The sequence below is a fragment of the Zea mays genome, chromosome 1 (genome assembly GCF_902167145.1).
Source record: "Zea mays cultivar B73 chromosome 1, Zm-B73-REFERENCE-NAM-5.0, whole genome shotgun sequence".
Taxonomy (NCBI): Eukaryota; Viridiplantae; Streptophyta; class Magnoliopsida; order Poales; family Poaceae; genus Zea; species Zea mays.
The window spans coordinates 248,365,726-248,382,534 of NC_050096.1; the positions used below are offsets into that span (position 1 = coordinate 248,365,726).

Consider the following 16,809-nt stretch of genomic DNA (forward strand, 5'->3'; position numbering starts at 1 on the left):
TGCTTTTTTCCTGTCAAAAAATGTAATGATTATGCACTATATCTAACTCAACACATTACGATTGTTTCTGTAATATAAAATACAATTATTGTCAATGCATAATACACTTACAGGTTACTCATGTCCTGCACGGTTATTGGAACGTTTTCTGGGCCACCATGCATTTCTGTAACGAAATCCATAATGCAATGTTGTGGAATCCTGCTTTCTTGCATCACACTAAGGAACTCCATATATTCACGATCATGTGTTTTGTTGCATTGCAATTGCCCTTTTTCTGTATCTTTCTTCAAAAATTCATGATTATGCTCATAGTTTACCAGATCAATCCGAACGGAAATAACATTCTCTTTAGCATCATCGTAGATTTTTTAAAGTTTCATCCCAGCCTTGCACTGTGTTCGTTTCGAACATGTGTTACGTATCCTTGGATTTCCAGCTACCCTTTTAGCATTCTTTCCTTCCATTGAACAATTCAACCATTTACAATTCTTCCGCTCCCTATATTTCTTCAACGGAAATCCAACCTCGTATGCATATTGACTATAAAAATTATACGCCTCGTCCACGTTACTAAATGTCATACCGACTTTAGGTATCAATCTTATATCAATATTGTCCGGCTGCGCACAGAAATTTAACATTTACTATTCAATAGCGTCTAAATTTAACATAGTATATGTACAACATTACAAAGAAGTATGTAAGAGAATAAGAGTATCATATTTGGGAGAACTTACATGGCTTTGAAGAATATGAGGTGTGTCCTATTCATGCGGCCCAATATGTCTCATGGGGATGTGCTTCTCTGCGCCGACCACATCTGCCGTTTTTGTGTGCTCATCGATATGTCCAGGTGCCCTCAATGCTGCCGGGGGAGTAACGGAGACACCCTCTGTGTATGGGGCGATCGCAGACGCTACAGGATGCATGTCCATTGAAATAGACGTACCTGCTGGCGTATTTACAGATGCTACAAGTGGCATGTCATCGCCAGCTCCGGTGCTAGACATTTTCTCGCCGCCGGCACTACCTCTAACTTCCGCCGCCGCTAACCGCCTCCAATACCTGAGATAAAGACGTGGATGAGCTAACCTTGTATTTGTTTCCTCCCGTAACTGCGCCTTTATTTACGCGCACGAAGAGCACGTATTTCCTTATCTCAAACTGGTGGGAGATTTTAAATGTTGCATGGTTTACGCTATCATGTCTCACAGCGGTATGCAATCGTAAACCGGTATGCACATGCAAATATTCGTTCCCGTGATTCGTGGCAGAAACTTTTCCATTTATGCATGAGTTATGCACATTTCCATATACCTTTATGCGTGCGTATATTGGTTGCAGCGTCTCAGCCGGGATACGTTGCTATCCTATGCATGGCTGACGCAAGCTGGCGTCCATTGGGCCGAACGCGACCCGATCAGCCTCCTGGCTGAGGCTTCGTCCACTAACGGAAGCCCAGGGCTTCCATTACCTCTTCCCTATATATATATAGACACGCGCTCCCTCCTTCCAATTAAATCGCAAGCGCCTTTCCTGTACATGTAACATACGATGTATTCTAGAGATTCATACAACACTCCCTCTATTCTAAAATTATTCTAAAATAAAATTCGTCTTGGCTTTTTAATAGATTCATACAATACATGGTGAATGTGTTCTATCTATACTACTTAAGAGCGCAAGGAGGGCGTGCACGGAGGCATCACCATGCCCCTGCTCGCTCGCCCGTGCCCCCCTCGCGCGATGCCCGCTGGCGTGACAGCCGCCGTCCTCCCCGCCCCACACGCGATGTACCGAGATATTCGCCCCCACGACTCATGAGTCCATCGCCACCGACGCCCGATCCATGGAAGAAAAGCATCCTCCTCCCACCTTCCTCTGCTCCACCCTCCCTCTCCTCGCCTCCATCGTCGGTACCGGACTCCTTCCCTTCCTCCTCTCCTTCACATCCCTCGCCAATATGCCTGCTGCTACCTCCGTCGTCGTCGTACCCGCGTCCGTTGTCAACCCCCGTCGCGCACCCCCTCCCCTCGTCGTCATCCGCAACCTCGCTCCCCCTCCCGTGATGGGATCTGGGAGCAGCAAGGCCACAGAGGTAGCGGCAGTTCCGTTGACAGATCCTCCTGCATCAGATCCATTGACGAATCCATATGAGCATGCTCTCCCTTGATAGATCCGTTGCCGGCGATGTCGTGACCACCCCCGCGCCAGTTCTGTTGCCGACAAAGTTCAGTGTCCTTCCTCACCACCCCGGCGCCAGATCCGTTGTCGACGATGCGGGAGGTCCCGCCGCCGCTGATGTCGTGACCACGCTCTCCCTCGACAGCCTTTTCCGCCTCCATCAATCCATCATCAATATGGATGATCGCTCCCCTGTCGCCATGCTCACCATGGTAAGGGCATCGACGCCTAGAGCATCCACATGTTCATGATCTTCTTCCCCGCGCACCCCCGACATGCTCCCCTCCGCCGACCTCAGCGTGAGAAAGGGCGTCCATCGTAGCCTCATCATGCCCCCGCCACCTCCTCCCCCACGCACATCTCGTCGTGCCTACGCGCACCTCCAGCCATGTCCAAGCCGTGTCCACATGACGGGGCTGCGACACTTACCTCCCTCTCCCCCCACCGCACCAGCACGCCCATCCTTCCATCCTCGGCTGTGGCCAGGATGGAAGCCGTGGAGGTGGACGAAATCCAAGCCGAAACCACTAGCCCCTTCCATCCTAGGCGCTATCTTACCATCCTCGGTAGTCTCTTCCCATCGACGGTGCCCTTCAATCCCCCATCTGGCCGATGCTATATATTAATACAAAGGGAAAACACAGGCAAGCCACAGAAGGAGGTCTTCTAGGTTGAGCTCAACGAACAGTCTATTAATCCCCCATCTCGGCAGACATCGAGAATGACAACGAGGATTACTTTGCCACCACCAAAGCGTCGTGCCCCGTCTGGATTTGGTTGAGCTCCTCGCCGCTTTTCAGGAGGTCTGTTTTCCCCCCACCTTCTCTATATGCCTTGTGATTTGGTTGTATGATTTGGTCTATGTGTTCAATATTAGCTACCAGCAAAACAATCCGCCTAAGCCGGTATAGCAGTTCATTCACCAACATTTTCCCTTGGAGAAACAAGTTCTAGGAGGATCATCATCCTGATTGTTTGGGATGCCAGTATTGTTGACTCCAATCAGGCACAACATGTCGTCAGGTTCTATAGACTCCAGTGTTTGTTGGTCTAAGGAGCACTTGATTTCCAAAAATCAGTACCAATCAGCAAGTAGATAACCTAAGCACAACATTTTGAGAGAGACTGTTCGTTTTCATTCAGCCTCAACTGTTCTTGTTTCCTTTTCTACTAATTCTATCCACTTAAAAGAATAAAAAATAAACACAAGCTATTTGCCACGAAATCAACAACAAAAAAGAAAGCTGTAAACTGTTCGTTGATGTTTAGTCTATGCGCTTAGTTAGGATGAGCTTAGTTTGGGTTGGCACAAATTGGAAGAGCAACAGATCAGTTTTGTCTTACTGAACTATTGGTCGTGTCGTCAATATTGAACCACAAAGGCATGCACAGAAGTAGTAGTTTAATGTATCATTACAGTACAGAAGTAGTAGTTTAATGTATTCGCTAGACCGGATTATGCTACAACAGCAGTAACACCAAACTGTCATCCAAATGATCGATCCCCTTCAGATGCTCCCAGGGATGGGGTGAATTCGGTATCACTTCTGCTCATTAGTTACTCCATCTTAGATCAATGGTTACTCTGCGCATCTAATAGTCAGCTCCGCACGATGTTGTTCTGGAATGGAGCAGCAGGAGGGTAGCATTGGATATGAATTCACTCCCAACTTATTAGGTTCTCATTTTAGTTTGTGTTGTTTATCTGTGTCAAGAGTCTGTCAAGATCATGGTTGACTGTTGTTTGCATTGTAAAATTCACCTAGCAGTATTTTAAAACCTTCTGGAATTGTTCCATGCTCCCAACACATCTGGAACATGTTAAAGCAAGTTGTGGGCTTGTGGCTGAATTTGCAAGTGATGGTAGATGCCTTGATTTTGAGTGTAGTGTTGGAAAATGGGGGTTAATTAATAATGACCAATAAAAACAAACATATTTGTATCAATGGAAGTTGACATCTCTTATCTTTTGTGCAGCTAAAGCGTGTCTAGCTACTTGGGCTCACACATGCCAACAGGGTTTGTCCATTCCACTAAATTCAGGATAGGTATGCCAGGGCCATTTTTTATTTCTTTGTGTAACTTCGGTTTGGTACCACAACAGAATAGATTTGCTTATAATTATGGTGGACCAATCAACAGAATAGATATCTTGAGTATCAGCCATATACCATTCATATTTTGGTGATTGATTGCAGGTGCTCCTTACAATGCCAACCACACCAACAGATCGGATGAAGGAAATTGCACAAGCTTCACAAGAATTTATTTATACTGTGAGTGTCGAGAAGATCAACAATATCCTTGGTTTATCTCATGGATTTCTTCTAGAACATTTGTAATCACTCGAACTTGATTTTCCAAAGAACATGAGTGTGATTGTTGTATGCCACAACGGGATGGGTCCATCCGTCCATAGGCTTTATGGACAGGGCAAAAAAGTCAATGGTGCTAGCATCAACTCTAGCTTTGATGTGCACCAGGCATGTTTAAAGCTTTGTTGTGCTTATCAATGTTTTGTTTTCATATCTCTTTCTTTGATCTTTTGAAAAACATATTACAGATGTGTTTGGTGACAGATGTGCTTTATTCTTTTACTAATGTTTTTTCATTGTGTAGGATGCTGACGGGAGGGCTACTGATGTTGCTTAACATGGTCAGTTCACCTGGTTCCCCCTTCGCCTTAGCTACTACTTTGGAATAGGAGTACAATAGTGATATCTTTGGAGAGCGAGGTGAGCATACTGGCCTGTATGAAACTAACCATTTAATGTTTGTTGTGTGCCTTATTTTATTTTAGCGATTTTTCTAGGGATTTGCCCCTGACTCCTTTTTGCCGATAGTTGGTATTATTGCTTCCGTGGATCAATGTTTTTTGAAACTAGAATCAGAATTATCAATTTGGGTCAATGTGAACAGAATAGTGTGCGTAGTACTATTTGTTCTCAAGGTTGCCGATTTTTTGTGGAGATGAGCTCATAGCCTAGATCATTGATATCCATTAGGGGAATAAGTGCTTATTTGGATTTGTAAATATTACCATTTCCCCAGCGGATCAATGTTTTTTTAAACTAGAATCAGAATTATACATCCTTATATCAAGAGATAACTAAGTAGAATTGACTGGAATAATATTTAACAGTTAGATTGAACTTTTGTTCTTGTCGTTCGAATGACTTAATAGTCTGAGAAATAAAGACAGAGAAAAATATAAATCTAGCTGTAATCTTCTCAATGCAAAGCCAGGTAAATTTGAGCTTACGCAAGGCATTTCAGGTAGCATGTTTGGTACAGATGAGGACACGGATTAGTTAGAATGTCATGCTGATTGAACTTTTAGGTGGTTCAGTTACCTTGTAATTAGGCGCTTCTTACTTTAGATGGGTTTACATGGCATGCCTACAATTGTTCTGCGCCTTTTCTCTCTGCATTCCATGCTTCTGCTGCTGAGATCATAAGCATATTGCCATATTCAACACATGCCTTTCAGGAAACGGTTTTAAATGCAAACAGTGATCCTGCAAAACCGCCTTCCATTGAAGTACCTGCATTGTCATTAGATGAATTGAGGGAAAAGACGGATGATTTTGGGTCCAAGGCTTTGGTTGGTAAGGGGTCATATGGAAGAGTATATTATGCTGTTCTGGAAAACGAACAACATGTGGCTGTCAAGAAGCTTGATACTTCAGCAGATCCTGAGCCTGATAATGAATTTCTAGCACAGGTATGGTTTGTGGTTTGCCCAGACACTACCGGAATTCGCGCCTTTGCCGAGTGCCGGTGGCTTTGCCGAGTGCTTTTTATCGGGCACTCGGCAAAGCAGGCTTTGCCGAGTGCCGCACTCAGCAACGTCCTGCGCTCGGTAAAGAGCTAGTTTACCGAGTGTAGGACACTCGGCACAGCCGAGCACTCGGCAAAGACTTCTTTGTCGAGGGTCAAGCATTCGGCAAACATGGCTCTCGGCAAAGGGCCGTTAGCGGCCGTCTACAACTGACGGCCGTCAGTCTTTGCCGAGTGTCAAATATCTGGCACTCGGCAAACATAGTTTTTGCCGAGTGTCCTCTGTAGACACTCGGCAAAGCATTTTTTTTATTTTTTTTATTTTGGTCACCAAAATTTTTGTGGTATGTTTCTACACTATGTAGACCTACATGTACCATTTTGGGACAATTATAACAGTTTTTTCTATAGCTAGTACATTTAGTTTGTTTATTTGAATTTCTTCGGAAAATTCAGATTTGAACTGCAGGTCACTCGAAACTTGGAAAACCGTGAATGCAAAAATGATATCCATGCTACATAGCACAAGTTACGACCGATTTCAGGAGCGAACCGGAAACTTCGAGCACCATGCTCACTCAACATGACCGTAAACTTGCCATCCAGGTGTTTAAAAATTGTATAAAACAGAAACAAAGTCAGAAAATCATGAACCCTGTCCACGTGTCATGATATCATATGTAGAGGCTGTGATAAAAATTTGAAAAAGTTTCGAGAAAGCTGTAACGCACTATGTGTACAAACCTAAGAGATCCACATTGAAACTCTATGATTTCATGTGTGGTTCTCTTAGGTTTCTACACATAGTGTCTCACAACTTTCTCCAAACATTCTAAATTTTTTATCACAGACTCTACATATGATATCATGACATGTGGACAAGTTTCATGATTTTCTAAGTTTGTTTGTGTTTTATAAATTTTTTAAACAGCTGTATGGCAAGTTCACGGCCATGTTGAGTGAGCATGGTGCTCAAAGTTTCCGGTCCGCTCCTGAAATCGGTCGTAACTTGTGCTATGTAGCATGGATATTATTTTTGCATGCACGGTTTTCCAAGTTTCAAGTGACCTGCAGTTCAAATCTGAATTTTCCGAAGAAATTCAAATAAACAAACTAAATGTACTAGCTATAGAAAACACTGTTATAATTGTCCCAAAATAGTACATGTAGGTCTATATAGTGTAGGAACATACCACAAAAATTTTGGTTGGCAAAATAAAAAAAAATAAAAATGTACTTTGCCGAGTGTCCAAAGAAGACACTCGGCAAAGACTTCTTTGCCGAGTGCCCCCAGGGTGGCACTCGGCAAAGATGTGTAAGTTAATCTTTGCCGAGTGTCAGATGATAGACACTCGGCAAAGGATCCTTTGCCGAGTGCCACCGATCTGGCACTCGGCAAAGTTTATTTTAAAAATTAAAAAAAAACTTTGCCGAGTGCCAGATCACGGGCACTCGGCAAAGAAGGCGAATATACTCGCCCGCGGCTTTCTTCCTCGTCCTTTCTCTGCTCTCGCTGTCTCCTCTCTATCGCGCCCACCGCCGCCTCCCTGCGCGCCCGCCGCCGCTCCGCGCCATCGCCGGCTCGCCGCCCGCCGTGCCGTCGCCGGCCGCGTCCGCCCACGCCCGCGCCCGCCGCGGCCGCCCTCGCCAGCGCCCGCGCCCGCGCCCTCACCGGCGCCCGCCCGTCCGCCCGCGCCCTAGTGAGTGTATGAATCATTTACCATAAGACCCATTGTAACATGGTTTAGTTGTTGACAAGCAACCAAGCCTTCAGAGAAAAAATCGATTGGTGTTCATATCTCTTGCCTGGTTTGGTATAAGCACTACCCTTGTCTTTACATTTTTATTAGTACTTGTGTTGTGCTTGTTGCTTGTGTAACTTTGTAGAAGTAGTTCTCTTTTTATTAGTAGCACCAGAGTAACTAGTTGTTAGTTGCTTCTTTTCTTAGCTTTTTATTGTAGTTGTATAGCTAGTAGATTTGTTTGGTGGAGCGATTAGGATGGAATCAACTAGCTACTAGAATTGTATAGTGACCTTGCTCGAATGAACTAGAGCGAGTGCTTGTAGTGTTTTATTAGGATTTTCTATTGTATTAACCGCTTGATTTAGTGTTGTCAAATTTGTAGAAGAATTTTTTTGGCTATTCACACCTCTCTAGCCATCTAGATCCTCACAACTATTTAGCACTTGCCCTAAGTTTAGGCCTGCTGCTTAGTGAGATTTCCATACCCTTGCCACCTAGTGCTTCCATGTACCATTGCTTGTACACTAGGGCTTGTAGTCCTATAAGATCCTATGAAATGTGGTGAGGTCATTGAGCGTGTACAAAATGAAATGTGTGACCAACAACGTATTGGTCAAATACATGATAATAAAGATAATGGAAAGAGATCCGAAAGAAGACTACCATGAAGACTCACTTGCGCATAGGGAAGGAATGTGGGCTATCAATAGAGCTACTTGGTCGAGAGCTTGTCCCTCGCATGGGCATCCTTGCTAGGGGCTCCAATGAAGATTAGGAAAAACCATGAGCTTCTCGATACCTCGATTAAAATCGTCGTCCTCGATGTGGGTCTACATCATTTCTATCTCATTGATGCTTTTGTAGGTTACATGCTTACATTTGTAATTTAACTTGTTATGCTAGTGTGTATATATATATATATATGATTGGAAACTACGCTGCATAACTCTTTCATGGTAGAGGTCTAAAGTTTTCCTTTGTAAAACTTTAGTGCACATTTACACATATTAGAGGCCAAGTAGGTTTAGAAAGTATAAATCATTCCCTCTCAAAATGTACGTTAAGGTCCCTGCATATGTATAAAGGAGAGTGTTTTTTTCAATCTACTGATCAAGGCACGTGTCCCTATTCACTTTTCTCAATCTACCAGGAAAGGAGATAGATGCTCTATGCTGAACTCTTCTACTATGTTTTATATATAGGCACGCACACACATATCAATTATCAAATAAAAGTCAGACTTGGAATCGAGTGCCGGTGATGTGAATTTTTTGTTGACAGGCATGTATTTTTTACAGAGGTCTTCCTAGCCGCTGCGGGTCTGCCTGCACCGCGTCGCGTCGCCACTGCACCGACCCGCCACAGCCCCACTAGCCTGACTCCACCGCCACCCTAGGTATAACCTCTATTTCCGCATCATGGTCGTAGATCACGTAACCCAGTTAGGCGTCTCCCGTTCGAAAGAGATACGGTGTAGATATGCAGATCTTTGGACAGCCCGCGGTTGCGTAGATGGTGTTAGTTTCCATGCTCTACTCCGGTCCGAGAAAGAGTTTCGGCGTCACCTCCCTGTTGTTCTCCGGACAGTACACTCTCCCTGCCAGGACGTGTATCCGGAGAACAGCGGGGAGGTGCTGCCGAAATTCTATCTCGGATCGGAGTAGAGCATGGAAACTAACTCCATCTACGCAACCGCGGGTGGGATTAGGACCTATCCTCACCTATTAGAAGGTAGGAACGTAGTGTACATGCATTACATGTCTATATTAAACTATACTCGGTTATATATGTTAGAGGATGGAGGACCGTGAGTGGATGTACACGGGCCGCGTTCGACGTAATGATGTCACCCCAGAATGGATTAGGAAGACCGATGCTTTCGTGGAACGGGCATATGGCGAACCTGCTAAAGGAGCTAGCCTAGTCCCTTGTCTATATTGACAGGATTCGACAGGATTCCACCTTACCAGGATTCCACCTTACTAGGAGACGATGTCTATATTGTGGCCCAACAGGCCACACAAGTGTATTATCTTCCATATGCGTGCCAAACGAAACAACATCTTAAGGGTTGGGATGTTGTGTATAAGGTATCACCGCACGCTAAATTACCTGTTCCAAACGATGAAGATTATAACTTAGACCCGGACACATATGACGGAGAGTTCTTCCAAGAAGATGGGCTCGAAGGGCAATTTGAGATAGACTTAACCGAAGCGATTGGAATGGAAGTAGATATTGAAATGGTTGTTGATGACGAGGATGATGAGGTGCAAAATGAGAATGACTTAGAAATACTTGAAGGCAATGCCAATGACGAAATTGCGCCTTCAGATGATGTTGACTATGAAATGGTTGATAGTGATGATGACACTTATGATCCGGCTAACCCGGACACATATGAAGATTATTTTTAATCGATGTAATGCTATATTTCATTTATTTTGCATATGTTTCTAAATACATATTTTTTTATCTGTGCTTAATTGTTTACTCTTAATTGCAGGTTGTTGGACAAAGATGGTGGGCGGTGGGACGAGGACGAGGAGGGGGAGGGGGAGGGGGAGGAGGAGCACCTGTAGGACGGAGGAGGAGGCGCAGCAGGACGACGCCGTACAGCAGCAGGTGGAGCAGCAAGCCGCTGTCGATGCGGCACAGCAGGACGACGACGATGCGGCACAGCAGGACGACGACGATGACGCCGCTCAGCAGGACATCTCAGGTTCTGGCTCCTCAGGTTCGAGGAGTATCTACCTGCGAGGTCCCGCGAGCCTACCTAAGCGACCCATACTTCGTGACAGACGTCCGCTGATACGACCCGATGGAGAGAGGTAGGTAACTTTAGATGTTGTTGCTGCTTTTTCATATTATATGTTCAAATTAATAATAGAAACTAATACTTCATCTTAATCACTTCGACAGGTCTTGGATGGTTTTGGAGACTGCAGGGGGTCACGGCCGCAACCCCAATGGCATCCTCGGCCTTCTATGCCGGGAACACTTCCCTGGACTTGTCGAGTACGCCGGATTGACGAGCCCAGCATACACCTTCGACCACTACGCCGTCGCCCCCGATGCAGTAGATCGGGATGGCAGACAATTCAACAACAAGGCGGAGCGGGTGAAGCAAGAGCTGTGGGTAAGTCTTCCTCGCAGTATATTGTTTAATAAGTCGCATTTGTTGCATATTCTTGAAATAATGTATGGATACATCGTCTTTGTATGTAGGATTTCTTCAGGTGCGATGCTGGATACGAGGCCAGGGCGGATGTGGTGTCTACGACGTGCTGTAAGAAGCTCGTCGTGGACATGCACTACGAGGCGCGCATCCAGGCCATCGTCACTTACCATGGCTCCGTCCTTGGGGAGAAGGTGAACAAGAAGGACGCCCGAACCATGTCATTGACTGCGGACCAGTACTTGCAGGTAAATACAAAACTTTATTATTGGTACTAAATATGCTTATTCTTATCTTCTGATATGCGGTGTACTTATATTTTTTTAGATGATTCCTCATTGGTGCGCCGCGCATCCTGAGTGCTGGGAGAAGATGGTGCAGAGGTGGTGCTCGGCTGAGTGGGACGAGGCGCACAACGCTAGCCGGGAACGGCGTTTGCTGATGCAAGGTCCCTCCCACCATCAAGGCAGCCGCAGCCTGGGCAAATACGTGGAAGCATGGGTACGCGCTCTTTTTTATTTAGGTATATAACTTTCGATTAGACATGATTTCTAACCATATCGTTGGTTTTCTCGCAGTCGGCGGCACATGGTGGCGCGCCTTGCTCCACGTTCTCGGCATATGCCATGGCCCATAAGGGGAAGGCGACGTCCGACGTCACCTACAACCCGGATGACGGGCCCGAGGCGTACACCAACCCCGCCATCCACAGCCGACTCAATGAGTACACCGCCATGGCCAAGGAGGTCCATGGGCCAGATTACGATCCGAGGACCGAGGACATCGACGGAGATGTCCTCATGAGGGTCGGAGGAGGCAAGAGGCATGGGCGGTACTGGATTGCCGACGGGGCAATTGACTCGTCCTCCACTCCCACTCTCTCTCAGGTGCGAGCAAGGAGCACGAGCGCGAGCCCAGCCATACGACCTCGGCAGGACACCTCACAGCATCGTATCCAGCAACTCCAGGTTATTCCTTATCTATTCATCGTTCATTGATTTTTATATATATGTTCTTTGCATTATCGTAACATTAGGGCGAAATATTACAGACTCAGCTAGATGATGAGAGGAGGCAACGTGAGGAGCTAGAGAAGAGGATGGCGGAGATGTTCGCGTACATGCAGAGCCTTGGCGCCGCACAGGGTCATGCTCCACCACCTCCGTTGTTCCCTGCAGCTGACCCTACAGAGTTCACTACTCCTGTGAGTGTCAAAATTTTAGTACTGCATGATATTTATTCATATGTTCTCACACATACAATCTCTTCTCTGTGCAGGGTCAATCGGCGGCGTCGAACAACCCTCATGCTTCGTCCAGCCCTTCGCCGAACCAGTCCAGATGCCCACCTCGTTGATGATCTGTTTTGTGATGATCCAGACTTACCTTTATGAGTGTTGGTGATGTTAGTTAAACTTTATCTTGTGAGATACTTGGTGATGTTAGTGATGACGCAGACTTATATCTGTTTTGTGATGATCCTTACTTATATTTGTGAGACTTTAGTGAGACTTTGTGATATATATGGTGTTCATGATAAATGTGTTCATTCTGTGATGTGAATCATATATATCTTTTGTTTGTTTAGATGGAACAACAAAAGCAAATAAAAAAGGGACATTCTGGTCACTTTGCCGAGTGTAACACTCGGCAAAGGGTAGCTTTGCCGAGTGCTATGACCATGACACTCGGCAAAGAAGGCAGCCTGGGAACCGGTAAAGCCATCTTTGTCGAGTGCTGACAATGGCACTCGGCAAAGAAGGAAACCTGGGAACCGGCAAAGACATGTTTGCCGAGTGCCATTGCCAAGGCACTCGGCAAAGGGACTGGCAAAGGGGCCCACTGCAGGGTTCTTTGTCGAGTACCTGTCCAACAGACACTCGGCAAAGAAGCCACCTTTGCCGAGTGCCTACTAGAGCTCTCGACACAGGGACTGGCTGTGGGGCCCACTGGGTCAGTCTTTGCCGAGGGCCTCTCGAGCAAACACTCGGCAACATTGACCTCTTTGCCGAGTGCCACAGACGGCACTCGGCAAAGGATCCGTCACCGTTACTTGGCGTCGTGACGGTGACTTTTCTTTGCCGAGTGCCGTTTGGCACTCGGCAAAGTCTTTGCCGAGTGCTTGCCGAGTGCCCGACAAATAGTACTCGGCAAAGAGGCTGTTGCCGATGTACAGTTCACCGAGCGTTCTTTGCCGAGTGTTACACTCGGCAAAGCATTTGCCGAGTGTAAATTTGCCTTTGCCGTGTGTCGGAGACACACGGCAAAGGAGCTGATTCCGGTAGTGATACCCTGATACCCAATACTTAATTGTATTATACTCTACAACTCTTATTAACTGCAATAAAATTGTTTTTGCAAAATTATCAATTCTCTGATAATGTTTTGTATATTGTTTATGCTTAATATTGAACAATTTCCCTTTTCCCATTTCCTAATTTGGATATAGGTATCCGTTGTTTCAAGATTGAAGCATGAAAACTTTGTGGACATGCTTGGTTATTGTATCCAAGGAGATCAACGTCTACTAGCTTACGAATTAGCTAAGATGGGATCTCTACATGATATTTTGCATGGTATGCATCTAGCCACTTAGCTAATATGCAGCATTTGGAGATAAAACAAAAATAACCATGAATGAAAACACAAAGTTGTTTTTAACTTGTTTTTTTCTTTCAACAGGAAGAAAAGGTGTTGCAGGTGCACAACCTGGTCCTGCTCTTGATTGGATGCAAAGTCAAAATTGTTGTTGATGCTGCAAAAGGTCTTGAATATCTTCATGAGAAGGTTCAACCTTCCATAGTCTCATGTTAAAATAAAGATAACCTTTTCGTCCAACTAGAATAGTTTCGTATTTTATATATACTTTATTTAAATGTATTTCTGCTAGAACCATGTTGTGTTGCTGTTTGACGATAGGCCGAATCGAGATCTAATGTATGGGTGGAGGAGGCAAATAAATAGTGGGAGGCCGGGGACGCTGCGCGCTGGCCTATGGACATGAGACTGCCTGACGCTAAAGCGGCTATTGCGCCGTATGTCGGGGACATCGACCGATACATTAGCCTGTTCGGCATTTAGCTGCTGCTAGCTAGGTAAGTAGACAGTGGTAACACTAGGATGTTGCGTAGTGCAGCTGTGGCGAAGATCCTTGTCTAGAGGTTGCGAGGCAGGATTATGAGCTCAGGAACATCCCTGCCCAGCCCCTTCATTGTCTCATAAAGACACTGGCAGGCATGATCGATTTCCTCCTGCCCTGTCAGGAAAACAAGGATGTCTCCTTCTGGCTGTCAAGTGAATCTGCAGCACAGTAATCAATGCTGCATCCAAGTAATCACTTTCAGGTTGTTTAGTGTACAATATCTCTACTCGGAATGTTCTTCCAAGAATTGTGAAGATGTTACAGTTAAAGAAATATCCTGAGAACTTCTCAGCATCAAGGGTGGCAGAAGTAACAATAAGCCTCACATCAGATCTGCGCTTAATAAGTTGTTTCAGCAAACCAAAGAGCACATCAGTGTGAATGGTCCTTTCATGGGCTTCATCAAGCCTGATAACAGAATACTGGGAAAGGTTCTCATCAACAAGAATTTCACGCAGAAGCATACCATCAGTCATGTACTTAATCACTGTGTCCGGACCCGTACAGTCCTCGAAACGGATATCATAACCAACTTCCTCTCCCAGCCGACAACCAAACTCTTCCGCCACTCCCTTTGCAACTGACATTGCAGCCACCCTACGAGGTTGTATGCATTTCCTCGCAGTGATTTCGTAGCAACGCATGGGTATATATATATATAGGGAAGAGGTAATGGAAGCCCTGGGCTTCCGTTAGTGGACGAAGCCCCAGCCAGGAGGCCGATCGGGTCGCGTTCGGCCCACTGGACGCCAGCTTGCGTCAGCCATGCATAGGATAGCCACGTATTCCGGCTGAGACGCGACATGTGATATACACACGCATAAATATATGTACAAATGTGCATAACTCATGCATAAATGGAACCTTTTATGCCACGAATCACGGGAACGAATATTTGCATGTGCTTGCCGGTTACGACTGCATAACGATGTAATACATGATAGCGTAAACCATGCAAACATTTAAAATCTCCCACCAGTTTTAAGATAAGGAAAGACGTGCTCTTCGTGCGCGTAAATAAAGGCGCAGTTACAGGAGGAAAAAATACGCACGCATAAATCATGCATAGAAGGGATCTTTTGTACCTTGACTCACGGAAACGAATATTACCATGTGCACACCGTTTACGACTGCATAACGATGTGTAACATGATAGCATAAACCATGCATTATATAAATTTTGACCGGTTTGATATAAGAAAAGACGTGCTGCATAATCGCGTAAATAAAGGGACAGTTACGGTTCGAGGAGCATTAGTAGAAGGAAATAAATTTTAATTTACAGCCGCAGTTCGCGGGTTCTGCTCGGGCGGATTCCAGCGTAAAACGTGAGCTAAAACATCGTAAATGAGTACGAAATTTAGCGTAAATCATATATCTATTTTGTAACAGCAAACGAAGCCCAAAATTATGGCGTAAAAATCGCGTGCACCCAATCGTACGCGGGTTCTGGCTAGGGCAGATTCCGGCGTAAAACGTGAGCTAAAACATCGTAAATGAATACGAAATTTAGCGTAAATCCTATATTAGCTAAAACAGCGTAGATTGATCACGTTCGATTGTGCACGGATTTTGGCTTGGTCAAATTTCAGCGTAAAACGTGAACCAAACAGCGTAAATGGGTACAAATTTTATCGTACATCATCAATCTATTTCGTAACAACGAATGTGACCTAAATTACGACGTCAAAATTGCGCTCCGATCGTGCTCGGGTTCTAGGTCAGGTGGATTTAAGCGTAAGACGTGATCCGAAACAGCGTAAATGGATACGAATTTTAGCGTAAATCAATGATCTGTTTTAAAACGACGAATGTGGCACTTGCTTTTTAGTGGAAGCGTAAAATACAATAAGAAAGAACCCAAGACAAAATCTTTTTTTGCCGACCTATACATGCGACATGGGGGTGAATTAATAACTGAACGAACCCAAGACAAGAAAGAAAACGATGAAGCCATTTGCTGTTCCTGAATCTTGATCCGTCACGCTCACGCCCGGCCATGGAACTGAGGTCAGAAGAGTAGCCACTAGACAATACAGAGGGCACGGCAGTCAGAAGAACAATAACTTGGACTTGGAGATGCATCTGAAGGGGAGCACGGTGCCATTGGGCCAGAAGAAGCGGAGCTGGCACGCCAGGCGCGTCCACTGGTCGACGCCGACGATCCCCACGACCTTCCATCGCGTCTGGGCCTCCCCATCCACCCGGAACAGCACCACACCGTCGCGGAGCGCGGCCTCCATGGCGGCGCTGCCGGCGTCGCCCAGCGGGGCGCCCTGCGCGCGCGCCACGTACGCCAGCGGGAGGACGCCCCTGGAGGGCACGCGGAAAGGGTAGGCGCGGAGCACCGCCAGCCCGCCCGCACCGCCACGTACGGCACGCGGGGCTGCAGCAGCAGCACCACCACAAGGACGGCCACGGCGCCCAGCAGCACCACGACCGCCAGCACCATGAACAGCACCACCGCCGCCCACTCCGCCGCGCCCCGACCGGTGCCTCCTGAAGCTGTACCGCCGCAGACGCTGAGGCTCCTCCTCGCGCCCCCTCCACGACCGCCAATCCGCCGGCTGGAGAGCGCCGCGGCGGCCGGGGCTCTCCTGCTCACGGGCGTCTGCTCGCACTCCCGAGGGAACCGCCGCCGCCGCTAAAACCTAATCCCTGGCGGCGTGGGGGTGTTTTTATAGCGACGGCGTGGGCAGGATCGTGGGTCCGATTCACGTAATATGCGCAGACTATATTTGCATAAACTGATACACACATCAGCATAACTCGTATTAT

At 46.2% G+C, this 16,809-nt stretch overlaps 1 pseudogene; it reads left to right on the forward strand.

Annotated features, from left to right (window-relative positions):
* Positions 1-2,575: 2,575 nt before the first annotated feature.
* LOC111590102 (PTI1-like tyrosine-protein kinase 3) lies at positions 2,576-13,703 on the forward strand (annotated as a pseudogene).
* Positions 13,704-16,809: the final 3,106 nt, after the last annotated feature.